The following is a 19,278-nucleotide window of genomic DNA, read 5'->3' as shown; positions in this document are numbered from 1 at the left end:
CCTATTTTATATATTTCATATAAATGGACTCATATATTATGTGGTCTTTTGTGATTGGCTTCTTTCACTTAGCATGTTTTCAAGGGTCATCCATGTTGTTATAAATTTTAAAATGTAGATCTATATTTTACAATTTCTCTTGTTAGTTTACCATTTGTATTAATCAGCTGGGGCTGACATAACAAAATATCACCAACTGAGTGGTATTTTAAGCAACAGAAGTTTATTTTCTCACAAATCTGGAAGATCAGGAAGTCCAAGATGAAGGTGTCAGCAGGGTTGATTTCTTCTATCTCTTGTTGGCTTGCAGGTGGTCACCTTCTTGCTGTATCCTAATGTGGTTGTTGTTCTATGTCTGTGTCCTAATCTCTTATAAAGACACCAATCATAGGATTATGCCCACCCTAATGACCTCATTTTAACTTAATTAGCTCTTTAAAGGCCCTAGCTCCAAAATACAGTCACATATGAATTATTGGGGATTAGGGTTTCAAAATATGAATTTTAGTGGGGAGGATATAGCTCAGTGGTAGGGTGCCTGCTTAGCATGCATGAGGTCCTGGGTTCAATCCCCAGTACCTCTATTAAATAAATAAATAAAGCTAATTACCTAACCTCCCCCCCAATTTTTTTTTAATTAAAAAAAATTAAACAATGAATTTTGATGGGACAAGATTCAGGCTATAATACCATCTTTTTTAAAATTTACTTTTTATTTGTAGGGGAAGGTAATTAGGTTTTTAATTAATTTATTTGTTTATTTATTTATATGGAGGTACTGGGGATTGAATCCAGGACCTCGTGCATGCTAAGCATGTGCTCTACCACTGAGCTGTATCCTTCCCCCAGGCCATAACACCATCTTAAAGAAAAAATCAAACCTGTATAGGTTAGTCTGCTTCTACATATATTTTTGATCAATTTGAGCTAAGTCAGTCAAAATGCTCAGTTTGTGTGTATGTGTACAAAATCTCAGTCTCATTTAAAATTATTTTTATGATTACAAAATTAATATATGTACATTATACACAATTCAAATGCTACAGAAATACCTAAACTGAAAAGTGAAAGTCTTCCTTAGCCTCTGCTGTCAATAGTATACAGCTTATTCCTCTAATTTTTCTTCCTTACATACAGATACCAACAATGAAAATGGATTCTATTCAATATAGCATTTTATAGCATATTTTCTCATTTGATATGGTATGCACATCTTTCCATGGTGGTACTGATGAATCTGTCATTTAAAAATATGTATAATGCATTTTGTTTTATCCATATACATGATTTATTTAAATACTTATATTGATGAATATTTGGATTGCTGCCAACTTTTAGCTATTTCAAAAAACCATGAACAATATTGCAATGAATATCCTTGTGCATTCATCTTTGTACTCTTATAGGAGTCTGTCAAATAGTTTTCTAGATGCTGAAAAACTATATTTAAAGGTTATGAACATTTTTACATAGCATTTTTGACTTAGAGGCTGTTCCTGCAGAAGGTGGAGCATGTTGGCAGAGACTACAGGGGAATCAAAACAATGTTTAGAGGTCCACTTTGGACACTGTTCTGTCCTGTCTTTTTGAGGGGCTCATTTTGGGTCATTTCCATATCCATTTTTGGGAAATTCTGATATAAAATTATCTTTTAAACTTTGGCTATTAGGCTTTAAAAATTGTTTTTGAGAAATACACTACCTATATTGGAAAAACCTATGTATTTAATATTGCATTGTTTGATGCAAATCCTATTTTTTTTTCCTTTTGATCTTCTAACAGCTAACATATGACGCATTTCCATCTCAGCTACAGGAGTATGAATTATGAGTATGGTAATTCTCCTTTTCCATTAAAGATAAAGAACCCGCTTGTGGATACATTTTGCAAAACATATCCACAATGATGTTGCCACATAATCCTGAAAGTGTAATTATTCTGTATCTCTGTTATGTGTGATGTATTTCTGTTCAAAATTTATTCACATAGCACAAAGTTTACATCTCAGAACTATGATTTGTTTACAGTTAGCCTTCACACACAATATGCATGCTATATTCATGATCTATGCTAAGATTTTTATACTTGTAAACATACAATATTTATATTAAATATAGACATACTTGCAACCCAATGTACAATAAATGATACCTGCCACAGGCATGAGACACAGGCAAGAGGACTGTTCCAGTCTCTCATTACATTTTGTTTTCTTCTTTTCCTGTTACCATGCCAGCAATCTAACAGTTTTGTTGTCATTGTATACTGCCTAGATTAGCCTTCTACTTCAAATCAACAAAGCCAGCATTATCCAATTACAGGCTAAGAACGGCCTAATCTTCAAGACCAGCTGCCATAGGATGGCATATGCATCCCTTTAATCAAAATTACAACATCTTATTCTTTCAATTTTGCCCATTGCGGTAATAGCAATGCTGAGCAAGAATACAAGAAAATATCTACATTTTGCACTGATTTGTTAATCGCTTCTCCCAGCATTTTGACATAATGTAGCATAATGCTAAATTCAGAGAAAGCTTGTTTGAAAATAGCTGTATTTTTTTCTTTAACTGTTGTTGCTTTGAGTTTTCCTAATGAATAAAGTTGTGTTCAGACTCCCTTGATTTCTTTTTTACTGTCCTTATTTAAAATAAATATTTTTACTACTTATAATAGTAATGCATGCTCACTGTAAAGCAATACAGAATTAAAAATTGCAGTATATAACAGATAGTGGAAGTAGGTTGCAATCCTCTCCTGTAGAAACTCTCTAAAGAGATAATTGTATATTTTTTGCATGCTTATTCCAACATATATGTGTTATTTTAATTATTCATATAAAATATACATATGTGATTTTTATGCCTTGCTCTTCTCTCTTTTTAAACTTGTTTCTTAAAGTAAGAATTATTTCAAAAATAAGAATAAAAAAAATGAATGCATAGGTGCCCACCACCCACCTTCATAAAATCTTAATATTATGTTTTAATATTAAAAGAAAACCAGATTTATAAAATAGAAACAAAAATGTACAAAGTTGAGATCCCCTGTCTTTCTATCCTTCCTTAATCTCATTTTCCTTTCTTTACAGAGATAAGTGCTATTACAGATTTGTATATATCATTTTGGTACCCAGAAACAATAAGTAGTATTGTTTTCTGGGCTTTTAAAACTTAATATGGATTGTGTCATTTTATATATATATTTTATATATATAAAATTTTGAAACTTCCTTCTTTTCACCTAGTTTAGATTTTGCTTACCAACCGCTTTTCCTTGCTTCTTTTACCCCCTCTACCTCTACTTGCCAATCTTTTGGTGGATTAATAGAGCTTTCTGTGTTCCCTTTACTTCTGCTGGTTTAAAAGCTATGTATTATACCGTTGGTGGGAATGTAGTTTGGTGGAGCCATTATGGAAAATAGTATGGAGATTCCTTAAAAACTAAATATAGACGTACCATATGATTCAACAATCCCACTTCTGGGCATATATCTAGAGGAAGCTCTAATTCGAAAAGATATATGTACACCAATGTTCATAGCAGCACTATTTAGAATAGCCAAGACATGGAAACAACCTAAATGTCCATTGACAGATGACTGATAAAGAAGCTGTGAGATACACACACACACACAGACACACACAATGGAATACTACTCAGGTATAAAAAGAATAAAATAATGCCATTTACAACAACATGGATGGACCTAGAGATTATCATACTAAGTGAAATAAGTCAGAGAAAGAGGAAGCTGGGTAAGGAATAAATTGGAAGTTTGAAATTTGCAGATACTAACTACTATATATAAAATAGATAAACAACAAGTTTCTTCTGTATAGCACAAGGAACTATATTCAATATCTTGTAGTAACCTATAATGAAAAAGAATATGAAAAGGAATATATGTATGTATATGTACGACTGAAACATGCTGTACACCAGAAATTAACACGTTGTAAACTGACTATACTTCAATAAAAAGAAAAAACGCTATATATTATTTTTATCCCTTTAAGATGTCTCAACATTTTATAATGCATACTTAAATATACTTTTTCTAATGAAGTGAGCAAATTATTCTGTCTTGCTTACTACTATAAGGATCTTAGCACACTATATCCTATTCATTTACTATTTCCCCTATATTGTTACTGTTTAAATTATTTTCCAAACATGCATAGCCTCTCCCACTGTCAACATCCCCAGCCAGAGTGGCACATTTGTTACATTTGATGAATCTATAGTGACACATAATCATCCAAAGCCCATAGTTTACATTAGGGTTCACTCTTGGTGTTGTATATTCTATGGGTTTGGACAAATGTACACTGACATATACCTACCATTTTAGTATTATGCACAATAGTTTGATTGCCGTAGAAATCCTTCGTGCTCTGCCTGTTCATCCCACCCTCTCCCCTAACACCTGGAAGTCACTTATCTTTTTACTGTCTCCATAATTTTCCCTCTCCAGAATGTCACATGGTTGGAAACAGACAGTATTTTGTCTTTTCAGATTAGCTTCTTTCACTTAGTAATATCCATTTAAGGCTCCTCCATGTCTTTTTGTGGCTTATTAGCTCTTTTTTTCCCCTCTAAAGTGGTGGATAATATTCCATTGTCTGGATATACCAGTTTATCCATTCAACTACTGAAAGTTATCTTGGTTGCTTACAAGTGTTGGCAATTATGAACAAAGCTGCTATAAATATCTGTGCAGGTTTTTGTGTGGACATAGGCTTTAAACTCCTTGGGGTAGATACCAAGGAGCACAACTGCTGGGTCATATGGTAAGAATATGCTTAATTTTGTAAAAAATTGCCAAACTGTTTTACAAAGTTGGCTGTAGCTTTTTGCATTCCCACAAGCCATGAATAAGAATTCCTGTTGCTCAGTTTTCTAGCCAGCATTTGGTATTGTTAATATTTTGGATTTTGGCCCATTTTAATAGGTGTGTAGTAGCAGAATCTCATTGTTGCTTTAGTTAGCAATTCCCTAATGGTGTATAATGTTGAGCAACTTTTCATATGATATCTTCATTCCTTTACTTTTAACCTATATGTAGCTTTATATTTAAAGTGGGTTTCTTGTAGACAGTATATAGTTGGGTCTTCGGTTTTTTGATCTCCCTTGACAATTTCTGCCTTTTAATTGTGTATTTTGACCACTGACATTTAAAGTGATTATTGATATAGCTGGATTAATATCTACCATATTTATTAATGTTTTCTATTTGTTGCTGTTTTTCTTTTTGTCTTCTACATTTTATATGGCTTGTGTGGTTTTATTGGAGAATTCTATATGATTCTGTTTTCTTTCTTAGCATATCAGTTATACTTCTTACATTTTTCATAATGGTTACCCTAGAGTTTGCAGTATACATTTACAACTAATCCAAGTTCACTTTCAGATAACACTATACCACTTCATAGGTAGTGCGAATACTTTCTAATAACAAAATAATCCTAATTCCCTCCTCCTGTCCTTTGTATCATTGTTTGTCATCCATTTCATTTATATAAACATTCCAAAGTATGTGTAAGCTATATATAATGGAATATATTGTTGCTATTAATATTTTGAACAAACTGTAAACTGTTAGATCAATTAAGAGTAAGAAGAAGAAAAGCTTTTATTTTACTTTCACTTATTCCTTCTTCAGTGCTCTTCCTTTCTTTACGTAGATCTAAGTATCTGACCTATATCATTTTCCTTCTCTGAAGAACTTCTTTTAACATTTCTTGTGAGACTGGTCTACTGGCATAAAATTCTCTTAATGTTTGTATGTCTGAGTAAGTTTTTATTTCTCTTTTACTTTTGAAGGATGATTTCAGGGTATAAAATATTAGGTTACTTTTTTTTTTTCTCCCAATACCTTACATATTTCACTCAACTTTTCTTGCTTGCACGGTTTCTGAGAAGTTGGATGTAATTCCTATCTTGTCCTTCCATAGATAAGTTTTTTTTTTCCCCTTCCGGCTTATTTCAAGATTTTTTCTTTATCTTTGATTTTCTGTAGTTTGAATATGATATGCCTAAGTGTAGTTTTTTGGCATTTATCCTACTTGGTGTTCTCTGAACTTCCTGGATCTGTAGTTTGATATCTGATATTAATTTGGGGGAAATTCTGAGTCATTACTGCTTCAAATATTTCTTCTGTTCCTTTCTCTTCATTCTTCTGATTGTCCTATTACACATATATTACACCTTTTGTAAATGTCCCACAGTTCTTGGATAGTCTGTTCTTCTTTTTCTCAGCCTTTTTTCCCTTTTGATTTTCAGTTTTAGAAATTTCTGTTGAGATATTTTCAAATTCAGAGATTCTTTCTTCAGCCTTGTCCAGTACACTAATGAGCCCATGAAAAAGGCATTCTTCATTTCTGTCACAATGTTTTTGACCTCTAGCATTTTCTTTTGATTCTTTCTTAAAATTTTTATTTCTCTGCTTACATTATCCACCTGGTCTTGCATGTTGTCTACATTTTCTATTAGGGCACTTACCATATCAATCATAGTTGTTTTAAATTCCTGGTTTATGAATTCCAACATCCCTGTCATCTGAGTCTGGTTCTGATGCTTGTTCTGTCTCTTCAAACTGTGTGTGTGTTGGGGGTTTGTTTGTTTGTTTGTTTTTGCTGTTTAGTATGCCTTGTAATTTTTTGCTGAAAGCTGAACATGACATATTGGTTAAAAGGATCTCTGATTAATAGGCTTTTAGTGGTGTGGTGATAAGGTGTGAGGGGAGGGGAAATGTTCTATGGAACTATGTTGAGGTCTCAGGCTTTTAGTGAGCCTATGCTCTGGGCTGTGAACTTCACAAGTGCTTCTCAGTTTTGTTCCCCCTTAAGTGGTACAGAATGTCTAGAGTGGGCAGGAGTTGAGGTTTTGCCTTCCCCTGGGTTGGTTAGATTCTGATAAGACTCCAATAGGTTATGTGCTGATGAAATAGTTTCTTTTGAAGGCAGGCCTTGTTAAGAAGAACAGAGCCTTCTGGCTTATTTTAAAACATGGTTTACTTTTTTCCTCCTGCTGGAAGCTGTAGAGGATTTTTGTCAGATACTCACTGTGAGAACCTGTTAGAGCTTCTGAAAGTAAAACTCACCAAGTGTGGGGGTTCCCCTATGACTGGGCCCTTCTGGAGTTTTTAACTCTTAGACTCGTCCACACTTGAGCCTCCAGCAATTTGTACAGGTTTTCATGCTCTAGTAATGGTTCCCATGGGGGTTTCTGCTTATGGGTCCTGCTCCAATAAGTTGTGAATCTCTGTATTTGCATGTTAGTCTCTCCAATTTTGGGGCAGCGGTTTGCTCTGTGACCTCGTTTCTCTGATGCATCTAAAAGAGTTTTTTATTTTTCAGTTTGGTCAGCTTTTTACTCGTTAGGATGGAGTGATGACTTCCAAGCTCCTCATATGCCTGACTGGAAACTGAGTCTCTCTCTCCCCATTTTAAAATTGGGTTATTTGTCGTTTGATTATTGAGTTGGAAGAGTTATCCATATATTTTGGCTTTAAGTCATAGTTTATTTTTGACTTTGTGGTTACTTCAGTGCTGTAAATTTCTTTATTTATTTTTGGACTGTCAAATTTATTAGTCTTATGTTATGGTTTTGTGTTCTGTGCCATGTTTAGAAAATCCTTTCCCACTCGAGAATATAAAAAAATATTCACTCACATTTTCTTCTAATACACATCAGATTTTTTTTTTACATTTAAATCCTGCCTGATATTGCTGAGCTAAAGATAAAAATGATTCCAATACCAAGAACATCTTTAGGAAAAGTGTGTAGAATTATTATAATAAGGCAGTAATTTGTCTGTTTTGTTTGTCTGGAAGCAGTCTGGCCTTTGGCAAAATGTGAAACTAGTCTGTGGCCTCCTCTCCTCCCAATAGATTCCCCTTGGTCCAATCGCCCAATGCTCTTTTGCTGTCATGTAGCTTTCTTAAGAGCTCTGTATGATCCAAAACTCTCTCCCATACTAGTGTCAAGTATTCATTCTCACCCAGCTGCCTGTTCAAAAGAAGCTAATTTGTATTGATCACAGCTAATGTATTGCACCTCCAAGAAGTATTTGCCTTTTACTTATTAGAAATTCAATGCCTTAAACTAGAGTAAAGAAACGCTGAAGAGTTTTGGAGGTTGGTCTCCAGGGAGAATTTTTTTTTAAGTGAGGGAACTTTCTGGTTCCTCCATGTTGAGGGATTACCTACTCTCTAGGATGACCCAATCTGGATGATTTTGCTCCTGATTAGGGACTGATGTTGAAGTCATGCTCATCCTCTGTCCAATGACTAATCTCTCATCCTCCCTTAATAGACTCTTAATGTCCTTAGTTTGTTCCTTTAATAGAGGATATTGATGTATTTGAAGATTTTTGTATTTTCAAGGGCGTGTCATGTTATTCTTCAAACAACAGTCATTTATTTCCATTATGAAATCTAATGAGACTTTGTACTTCTTTCTAAAATTTTATTTATTATTAAAAATTTTTTAAATTTAAGAGTAGTTGATGTATAGTACTATATGTTACAGATGTGCAATATAATGATTCACAATTTTAAAGGTATGCTCCATTTATACTTATTATGAAGTATTGGCTATATTCCTCGTGTTGTACAATATTTCTTTATACCTCTTAATACTCTGCCTCTATATTGTCCCTACCCCCTTTCCTCTACCTACTAGTAACCACATGTTTGTTCTCTATATCTGCTTCTTTTGTTATATTCACTAGTTGGTTGTATTTTTTAGATTCCACATTTAAGTGATATCATACAATATTTGTTTTTTTCTGACTTATTTCATTTTTCATAATGGTCTCCAAGTCCATCCATGTTGCTGCAAATGGTAGAATTTCACTTTTTTGTGGCTGCATAGTAATCCATTGTATATATATGCCACATCTTCTTCATCCATTTATCTGCTAATGGGTGCTTAGGTTGCTTCTGTATCTTGGCAATTATAAATAATACTACCATGAACATTGGGGTGCATGTATCTTTTTGAATTAGAGTTTTTGCTTTTCCAGTATATGCTTAGGAGTAGGATTGCTGGATCATATGATAACTCTATTTTTAGTTTTTTTTAGGAACCTCCATACTGTTTTCCATAGCAGCTGCACCAATTTACATTCCCACCAACACTGTGTGAGGGTTCCCTTTTCTCCACACCCTCTCCAGCATTTATTATTTGTAGACTTTTTGATGATGGCCATTCTGACAAGTGTGATATATCTCATTGTGGATTTATTTGCATTTCCCTGATGGTTAGTGATCTTGAGCATCTTTTCATGTGTCTGTTGGCCATCTGCATTTCCTCTTTGGAAAAATGTCTATTCAGTTCTTTGGATCATTTTTTGTTTGGTTGGTTGTTTTTTTGATGTTGAGTTATGTGAGCTATTTATATATTTTGTGTTTTTCTTAATTGAAGTATAGTCAGTTTACAATATTGTGTCAATTTCTGTTGTACTGCATAATGTTTCAGTGATACATATACATAAATATTCCTTTTCATATTTTTTTCATTATAGGTTACTATAAGATACTGAATATAGTTCCCTGTGCTATACAGTAGAAACTTGTTGTTTATCTATTTTATATACAGTAGTTAGTATTTGCAAATCTCAAACTCCCAGTTTATCCCTTCCTACCCCCATTCCCCCCGATAACCATAAGTTTGTTTACTACATCCGTGAGTCTGTTTCTGTTTTGTAAGTAAGTTCATGTGTGTATTTTTAGAAAAATTTTCTTCGGAGGGGGTAGATAATTAGGTTTACTTATTTGGTTTTGGAGGAGGTACTAGGGATTGAACCCAGGACCTTGTGTATGCTAAGCGTGTTCTCTACCACTTGAGCTATCCCCTCCCCACCATGTGTGTCTAAGATACCACATATGAGTAATATCATATGGTATTTTTCTTTCTCTTTCTGGCTTGCTTCACTTAGAATGACAATCTACAGGTCCATCCATGTTGCTGCAAATGGCATTATTTTATTCTTTTTTATGGCAGAGTAGTATTCCATTATATAAATATACCATGACCTCTTTATCCAGTCATCTGTTGATGGACATTTAGGCTGGTTCCATGTCTTGGCTATTGTGTATAGTGCTGCTGTGAACATTGGGGTGCATGCATTTTTTCAAATCAGAGTTCCCTCTGGATATATACTCAAGAGTGGGGCTGCTGGAACATATAGTAAGTCTGTTTTTAGTTTTTTTAGGAATCTCCATACTGTTTTGCCTTAATACATTTTAATTGATGAAAATTAAAGATCAAATAATCATTAAGGAATCTCTGATTTCACTTTTATCTCTCTGTCCATGACGACATCACCTATTATTTTGACTTCATTGTATTCATCCCAAAATGAAAGTCAAAGGAATGAGTTCCTTTTCTATGGACATAAGCAACATGAAAAAGAAGGTTGATTACTGTGAGATGCAGATATATAATTTATCCACCACTCATCACTTGTTACATCAGTTGGTTGACCTAAAAATTTTAAGCATTGGAAACAATGTCAACAACTTCAGACTATAAATACCACTGATCTCTTAGAAGATAAATTTATATGCAGCTAATCTTGAAGAAATCTCAGAAAACTGATAGGAAACAGGCACACTAGGCCTCAATATTCAGAGATGTGTCTTCCCTTACATTTAAGAAGAATCAAATTTATTATAGTTAATAAAACACATTAATATGGATAGAAAAATCATAGACCATGCTCTGGATTTTGATTTGCTCTTCAATTTTCTAATAATTTAATGATTTTCTGACCATCTGACTCCATTTTCATAACTCTTTAATTTAAATGGTATTTGATTACAATCTTATCTTGTTGGATTATAACAAGTGGTGATCGAGGAAAATGTACTAGCTGATCTAATTTTTTTTCACTTGAATTGAAATTATTTCTATCCATATCCCTATGGCATTATTAAACTGAATCTCATACTAATTTACTTCAGATAATGTAAAATATTTCTGAGAGTTTTAGATACCATGTATAGTATATATATTTCAGGTGACATAAAAAAATTCTGTTCCATTGTCTCACAAGTACAAGATACTTTGTTTTGGTGAATTATGAGTATTTTTTTCCTAATTCTAATTATCTTCTTAGTCTTAGTTTGTTGAATTGGTTTCCTAGTAACTATTAAAATAAAAGCTTGTAATCTTTGGCTATGAGATTATCTACCATTCTTCCCTTGCACCATTGTATTTTATATTTTTATTGCAGTAGCTATGGTGGTAGGATTCAAATGAGAAGTCAGTTATATATAGGGACAAATGAATAAAATGTCTTTCCTTATTTGAGTAAGTAAAGCTTCAGTTGATTGGCTGAATATCATTACACACATTTCATATTTGTTTTCTGTCAGATCTAGAGGTATGGCTAATTAACACCTTTTCAGAGTTACACCTGTGAAAGCTGTGTGAGCCTTTAGAGGGAAGTGTTTTTTTTAATCTTGTAATTTGATTCTACAATGAGAGCCTAATGAAGGGCAATTTGCAGAATAAGGAATGGGCACTCAAGGAGATAGCCATCCTTTATTATTGGCAGTGTCCTGGTAAATAACTTTAAATTTTAGTGCTCAAAGCAAAGGGGACACTTTAGATATTTACACTGAAGTGGCAAAGGATCTCTCTTTAAAAATTTAAACCATTGAAAGAGTGACCTATACTGAGGATCAGTTTCATTACTGGTCATTGTGATGTTCTGAATTTATTCCACATATGGCCATCTGTCCTCCAATGCTGGCTGAGGGTTCACCGTTTAGATTCTGTTTGCTGAGGGATTAAGTGTGAAGAGATGAGGCAGGTGTGGTTGACCGGGCTGGGCTGATTACCTCATTTCTGGATTCCTAAAATAGGCTTTCAATAGATTTCTGTCCTTCCAGTTTTCCTCCTCAGTCAGTTTTCACTCCTGCTACTCTTACCCTACCAGAATCTCGGTTATGGCCTGGTTTTCATCCTCTTGCTTTCCTGCTTAGAAACTTCACAGACTACCCTCTTTCCATAAGCATAAGCATAGTTCATAATCTGATATTCAAGGCCCTTCATCATCTTGTCTAACCACCCATTTCACCCACTTGTTCTTCAGTGTCCACCAATGGCCCAGGACAGCTAGGTCAGAACATTGCTGGACCAGTAGCAGAGTTTTAACTGGAAAGTGCCAAAACTATGTCCTGGGAATCAACTATGTATTAATTCCAGGACATAATTCAGAGAACATCTATTTGAAGTCCGTGTATGGAAGACTTAAGAGAAATAGAATAGGGTGGAAAGTGTATGTCAGGCTGGGAAGGGAAGTTCAGGAATTAGGACTTTAACTATAACTAGGATAGTAGTTATTGGCAACACATTTTATGTGGTGCCTAGTACCTATTGGTAGGAATAGGTATCCTTTTTTAAACGAGCTACACTGAGCAAGTCACTAACTACTTCTTCTCATCTCTGTCCCCAGACCCTGTGCTAGGGAGTGTGAGGAGGTGTCCGTTTGGACTGTAGCTCGACTCTGGTCCAGATACTTCAGCTGACCTTAGTAGTGCCAGGAGGAGTCTAAGATTTTTTTTTTGTCTGAACATTTGTGCTTTGGTGGAGATATCCAGCTGCTTGGTAGTCATTTGCAAAATGAGTGGAGGGAGAGGTCTGGCTGGAGAGGAATTTGGAAGTCACCAGCACATCTCATCCAGAGAATGGATGAGATCCTCCATGTAGAACATGTCAGGTAATAGAAGAAAGGGGCTGGGGAAAGAACTCTGGAGAGCACCAACACGGAAGGACTGGATAGACAGAGACAAAAGAGGCCAGCAAAAGCAGTAGGAGAAGAGGCAAATAGCAGTCATGGTAACTGAACTGAGAAGGAGTTTCAGTAAGAAGGGAGGAGTCAACAGGACCAAATGCTGCAGAGAAACCAAGATAAGATGTGGCTGGAATCCTGTCTATCAGATATGGCCATATGGAGACCAGAGGCGGCTTCAGCACAGGTGTTTGGGTCGAGCAGTGAGATCAGTTCATGTGCTTCTTGGGTGTGCAAGTAGACAGAGTAAATCTGGGTTACTCATGTTAGATATTTTACTGAGAAGGAAAGGAAAGAAAAGGAAGGGGCAAGAACCCTATACAAAATGAAGGAAGGATATTTAAAAGAAAGGAAAGCCCTGAGCTGGTGTATAGGTAGAGGAGAGGGGTCAGAGGAGTGGGAGAAGTTGAAGGTAAACAGTCCTGGGTGGGGCAGGGGGAGGTGGGAAGGATGGAAATCGGAGACAGGTAGGGGTGGGAGGATGGGGGAGGTCCAAGAGGTGGGCAATAGCCCTGAACAAGAGGAGCCATATCCCTTCCTCTGACAAAAGAGAGTGGGTTACAGTTACAGGGAGTTGGCAAAGGGAAGAGGAACCGAGATGGGGTACAGTTTCTATCAGCCACCTCTTACCAGTTCACATCCTCTTGACCTTGTTGTCTCAGGGAACTTGGCTGTTGCTTCTGTCACAGCCCCTTCTCTCAGTGGGCTTGGACAGACTAACAGGGTGCCACCCAGCAGCTTCTCAGCGCAGGGCCTAGTGCTTTCCTGTGGACACTGGGGCTTGAGACAAGGTGCATGGTGTAGCCTGGAATAGCCTGGAAATGCAGAAGAGATAGAGGGGGGCAAACCTGTGACAAAGCTAGCTGTTGAATTCTCTTTCCATCCTCCTTGTTGACTGATGTGAGATGCAAGTCATACATCTACGATCATGTTCTGATCAGTCTGAAAGGGTCCCGTGAGTTCAAGATAAGATTGATAAGATTGCACCTTCATATTGACTCTCTCATTCCTTCCTTGCCCTCTTTCTCCCCCTTCCTGCTTCCCTGGGTGTGCACTCTAATAATGTATTAGGCTGAACCTTATGGTTTCTGTATGTCAAAAAGGCTGAACTTCAGCACTTTCGTATGGTTCAACCCAATAGCACATAAACCATTGCTCTGCCTTCTGGGGAACTCAGGCTAAGAAACACTTAATGGTCTCACCGAAGCAGAGGAGTAGTCAAGTAACCTGCTGAACATGAGCTCTTATTAAGAGCTGTCAATGACTGAGTGACTGCTGGGTGTCAGGCACTGTGTTCATTGTTTTACATGTATAATCTTATTTAACATATAAAGTAGGTATTATTTTTCCCATTTTTCTCTTGAGGAAATTGAGGCAAAAAGAAGTTAAATAACCTGCTTGATACCATCCAGCTGGTAAATGGTGAAACCAGATTTCAAACCCAAGTCTGTCTGATTTCCAAACCTGTAATCTCTTTACAGCACTATGTTGTCTTGCCTAAGATAAATGTGACAGGGAGTTCAAGAAAGACCATTTAAAAGGTTTGACTAGAGGTAGTGAGGGCCCAGCTAGATTTGAAATTATGAGTTTATAGTGGCTCAGATTTATACAGTGGTACAGTTTTCTCCAGCTATGTTCAGCCATTTGGCTATAGAATCAGAGAAGTCTGGTAACTGAAATGATTCACAAGTGGGGTATGGTTTTGACAGTCAAAGATGGAAAGAAAAGGAAGCAAGGGGATTGAGGATACAAGAGAGTATAGCAATTGACCACAGCCTCCAGACTGGGTAGGGGAAAAGTGAGGCCAGGTGGAGGTAAACTGATTGTGAGAAAATAGAGGGATTCTGAGGTCAAAGATCAGATTTACTGGGGAGTGAAGAATTGGAAAGTCTGTAGGATGAGAGTTGTGGTGAGAGTGGGAAATTGGTTTGAAGGTATGAAAGGTATAATATTTCCCAAAGGAATGGGTTGTTGAAATAGAATAGAGTTAAAAATCACTGGAATTGAGGAAGTCAAGGCACTATGAGGCCATGCAAGTATCATCCTTACGGATTGGAAATCATCCAGGATGATGGTGGGACTAGAGGTGGACCGTAAACAGATGTCAGAATCCTCAATAAACATGACTGAGCTACTAGATGGGTCCATGGCAGGAGAACAGAAGTAAGGAGAGGTAGGATGTGGTACATATCATTAGTGTGAATTTCAAAAAGAAGGGATTTGTCTTTTTGTGCACAAGTATGAAAGATTAATAGTTTAGACTAGAGGGTGGCAAACTACCCAAGGGTCAAATCTTGTCTTGCTGCCCGTTTTTGTAAATAAAGTTTTATTGGAACACAGCCATGCCCATTTGTTTGCACACTGTCTATGGCTGCTTTTAAGATACAATAAATAGTAGAGTTAGGTAGTTGCAAAAGAGCCAGTATGTCCCACAAAGCCTAAAATATTTACTATCTGGTACTTTAAAGAAAAAGTTTGCTGACCCCTGGTTTAGAAAATGCAGTGGGAGGAGTGAGGAGAATGGTGACATAGCTCTCCCTAACCCTCACCCCAGCTTAGAATATAGGCGGTGGAAGAAAAAACAGCCTCAGGATGGCTTTATGGGACATGGTGCTGTAGGTAGAGAACTAGAGAACTCCCTTTCAATTAGCAACAGGAAATGGAGGGAGTATTCAGGGAAGAAATGGAGTGGACTTTGTGTATCATGGAATATGCGTTCCTGACTGTGCAGTGAAAGTGTTAGGAGAGAGATGAATAGTTAAAAAGTTGGATAAAGAAGGGAGGAAGAGAGGATTGGCATTGAGAATATTGTTGGATTATTGATGTCCAGCCAGAGATTGCAATTTGGGTGGTGCCCAAGGATCACAGGCATAAAAAGACGAGGAGGAATTTACCCAATGTTCTCATTTGGGTCAGGCCTGGCTGCTTCCGGATTGCTTCTAGTTTAGCAAGGAATTCCAAATTCCAGAGGCAAACTCTCCGGAGCAGCGGGGCTTCCAGGGCAGCCCCAAGCCTCTCTAATTTCCGTGTTTTGTCAGTCTGAGAAAAATGTCATCTGTTAATTTTTGAATATTGAATACACTCCTGTTTTTCCTCTGTTGGAATATTCATGGGTTTTACTTTCTGTCGTGGACTTATAAAGATTGTAAATTTACTTTTTTTGTTACCTAGCCAGAGAATGTGCATACTGGTAGCTCTTGTTTGAAGGTAGTACATTATTTTAAAAATATATTTAGAAGGTATCCCTGGGTCAGAATCATCTTCTTTCTTTTCTGTCTTGAATAATATTCAGAACCATAAGTTCCATCAGGTCAGGGACCATAACTGGCTTTTTCATTGTTGTGTTCCTAGAGCCTAGGAGTAGTAAAAGCTCAAGGAATTTTTGGATGAGTAAGAAATGGTTTTTCCCTTAATGGAATATGACTTTGGTATTAATATTAAAGTACTGGAAAATACCATATCAGATTTTCCATGAAAACTAGTGCTAGCTCAGACTTGGGGTGGGGGTGATAATCTATAGATTTTACCAAACTGAAAAAAAGTACCACAGGAGACCAATTTTTTAGGAAAAATTGTGACTTGAATTATATTAACATTGGTGGGTTTTTAGAAATGTGTCATTTTCAACAGGATTTGAAATGAATGATATTTGAGGTGGGTAAGGGGAGGAGAAGGCACAAGGTAAATGGTGTAGGGACACAAAGTCTAAGCTCTCAGCGCCTTGGTCCATTCAGGCTGCTATAATAGAAATACCATAGACCTGGTGGTTTAAACACCAGACATTTATTTCTCATAGTTCTGGGGGCTGGGAAGTCCAAGATCAGCGTGCTGGCAGCTCCATTATCTGGTGAGGGCCTGCTTCCTGGTCCATAGATTGCCAACTTCTGGCCGTGTCCTCACACGGTGGAAGCGGACAAAGAAGCTCTTTAGGGGCTCTTTTATAAGTGCTCCACGCTCGTGACATAAGTACTTCCCAAAGGTTCCACCTCCTCATACCATCACATGGGGGATTAGGTTTCAACATGTGAATTTTGGAAGGACACAAACGTTAAGTGTATAGCACTCTGCTACAATACTTTACATTCAAAATCATAAGCAGAATCATTGCCAACGTAAGAAGGAACAAAGGAGGTGGTAAGCCAAAGAATTACAAATCTATGATGGCCATGAGAGGAATAGAAATTGAACCAGAGGTCTTGTCTTGCCTTCACGTATTTTGAGAAGGAATGTGTACCAGACCATGGCTTCAAGTTGTTTATTTAGAGAGAGGCAGTATGGCATAGTGGTTTAGAGTCTGGGCTAGTGAGTCCTGGATCTTCCACTTATTAGCTGTGTGGCCTCGAGCAATTTATGTAACTTCTCTAGGCCTCAGTTTCTTCATCTGTAAAATAGAGTTCATAATAGTACCTAAGTTATAAGGTTGTGTGAGTAACTTTCTCTTTCTCTCTCTCTCTCTGTGTGTGTGTGTGTATGTTGGACATAATCTGGCTCATAAGAAGAACTCAAAAATCATTAGTTACGATGATGATGATGATGATGATGATGATGATGATGATGATGTTTGGTATCAAGTAAAAAAGACCGTAGCTACTTTACTGATTCAGGTGTAGCTTCTTACCAGTACCCAGTCAAATAACCAAGTGAGAGGTTTTAGTTCATTTTAACTTAGCCTTGGCCATTTTGGCACTGTGAGCATATCATGGAAGAGGATTTGCAGTTTGTTGGAAGATGTAGTCTGAATTTTTTTATCCGTTTTTTCCCTGTGAGTTTCTAGGACAATACTGAAAGTCTTGGCATTGTCTTTGGTGTACTTCAAAATCATACCATAAGGTGGCGCTCTTGCCCCACTCTAGAATCACAAGTGGTTTGAAATTCAACTTGAATAGATGGGAATGAAAGCAAACTAAAACTGTATGCAGTCTTGTTACACCAAAAGTTGTCCTGTTTTTTTTTTAAAAGAACAAAGTTGTAAGAAGTTTGAACTTTAAATATCTTGCAATAGACAAATACTTCCTTCTAGAAAAATCAAAGTATCTATTTGAAGATTTTAGATTCAAATCAGAAACATGAGAAATTCTAAAAAACCAGGCAATCTAAAATGAGTTGCATAATAGAAAGCACTTTACATAATGAATGCTATGTGTGTGTGTGTGCGTGTGCGCGCACATCTCAATCTCCTAAAAGAGTCTCAAATTGATGTCTGAATGTGCTGCCTCTTGGGAGGTTTGAGGAAATCTGGATTAGTTGTCTGAAGTCATTTCCTTACATATTGCAGGTGTCTGCCCCAGGTGTCTAACGTGGCTGTAGGCCTTCAATGCTGATGAGGATGATGGACCCACCTGTACACCTTGTGGCCAGCACACCGTGAGAGACAGAATGCCGTATATTCTCACTGTGTTCATGACCAGAGTTCTGGATCCTCATTCTGTGCCTAGTGGACCAAACCTAGTTGCAGGGAATATCAGAGGCTGGTGTAAGTTGTATGGTTGAGGTTCCTCAGGGCTTGATCAGGAAATTCTTAGCTGAGTCAGAAGAGGGCATCATCTGTGGAGGGATCATGAGTGATATTTTTTTTTTGTATATGTATATATATATATACAAATATATTTTCTTTATATATATTCTGATTTGAATCTAAAATCTTTTATAACCCTTCTCTATTGGCTGATCTTTCTTAAAAAATTCTTTAAAGTGAATATATTGTATTTTTGTAATCAAAATAACCCAGTCTCCATTTTGAAAGAACAAAAAAAGTAAGCAAAGTTGAAAACTTGATGAGATCCAAACCTCTGATCTTGGAGGAGAGCCCAGAGTATTACCAAAACTAAAATATGGACAAAATATGAGTGTTGACATTGAGGTATCGAGCCAAGAGTCCAGGTTCTGGGTGATGAGAATAAACAGAAACTGATTGGAGAAGGATGCATATGGTGGTGGTGGGTAATCCTGAACAAGTGCTTAGAAAGAAAGGAATCCACCCCTTCTGGGTGAGCAAGGCTAAGCCTTCCCAGGGTCACCTGGGTGCCTGACAAGTTCTGTGATGCACATGAGGTGGAAAGCAAGGTCCCTGACTTGGCTCCTTGTCCAGAGCTTCTGAATTGTGGGTGGGAGGCCAGTACAGTTGGCCCTGCATATCCACGGGTTCTTCATCCTAGGACTTAACCATCTACGCGTCAAAAATATTAGGGAGAAAAATTGCAGAGAGTTCTGAAAAGAAAAACTTGAATTTGCCATGCACTGCCAACTATTTGCATAGCATTGACATTGTATTATATATTATAATTAATCTAGAGATGATTATAAGTATACAGGAGGATATGCATAGGTTAATGCAAATACTGCGACATTTTATATAAGGGACTTAAGCATCAGTTAGGTGGTGGTGGAGTCATCCTGGAGCCAATCCCCGCCAATACTGAGGGACAGCTGTACTCAATTTCCTGGTCTGGGGTTGTTGGGGTGGTTCACGG

At 36.9% G+C, this 19,278-nt stretch overlaps 1 long non-coding RNA gene across 1 annotated transcript in view; it reads left to right on the top strand.

Annotated features, from left to right (window-relative positions):
• The window catches only part of LOC123614647 (uncharacterized), a 65,816-nt gene extending 47,459 nt beyond the window's left edge, over positions 1 to 18,357 (top strand). The window contains exon 3 of the long non-coding RNA XR_012504774.1: positions 18,084 to 18,357. This is a non-coding gene — a long non-coding RNA (uncharacterized LOC123614647). The remainder of the gene's footprint in view (positions 1 to 18,083) is intronic.
• Positions 18,358 to 19,278: the final 921 nt, after the last annotated feature.

This window comes from Camelus bactrianus, chromosome X, assembly GCF_048773025.1.
Source record: "Camelus bactrianus isolate YW-2024 breed Bactrian camel chromosome X, ASM4877302v1, whole genome shotgun sequence".
Lineage (NCBI taxonomy): Eukaryota > Metazoa > Chordata > Mammalia > Artiodactyla > Camelidae > Camelus > Camelus bactrianus.
The sequence above is the reverse complement of the archived record's forward strand: the minus strand, read 5'-3'. Positions and strand labels throughout refer to the sequence as shown.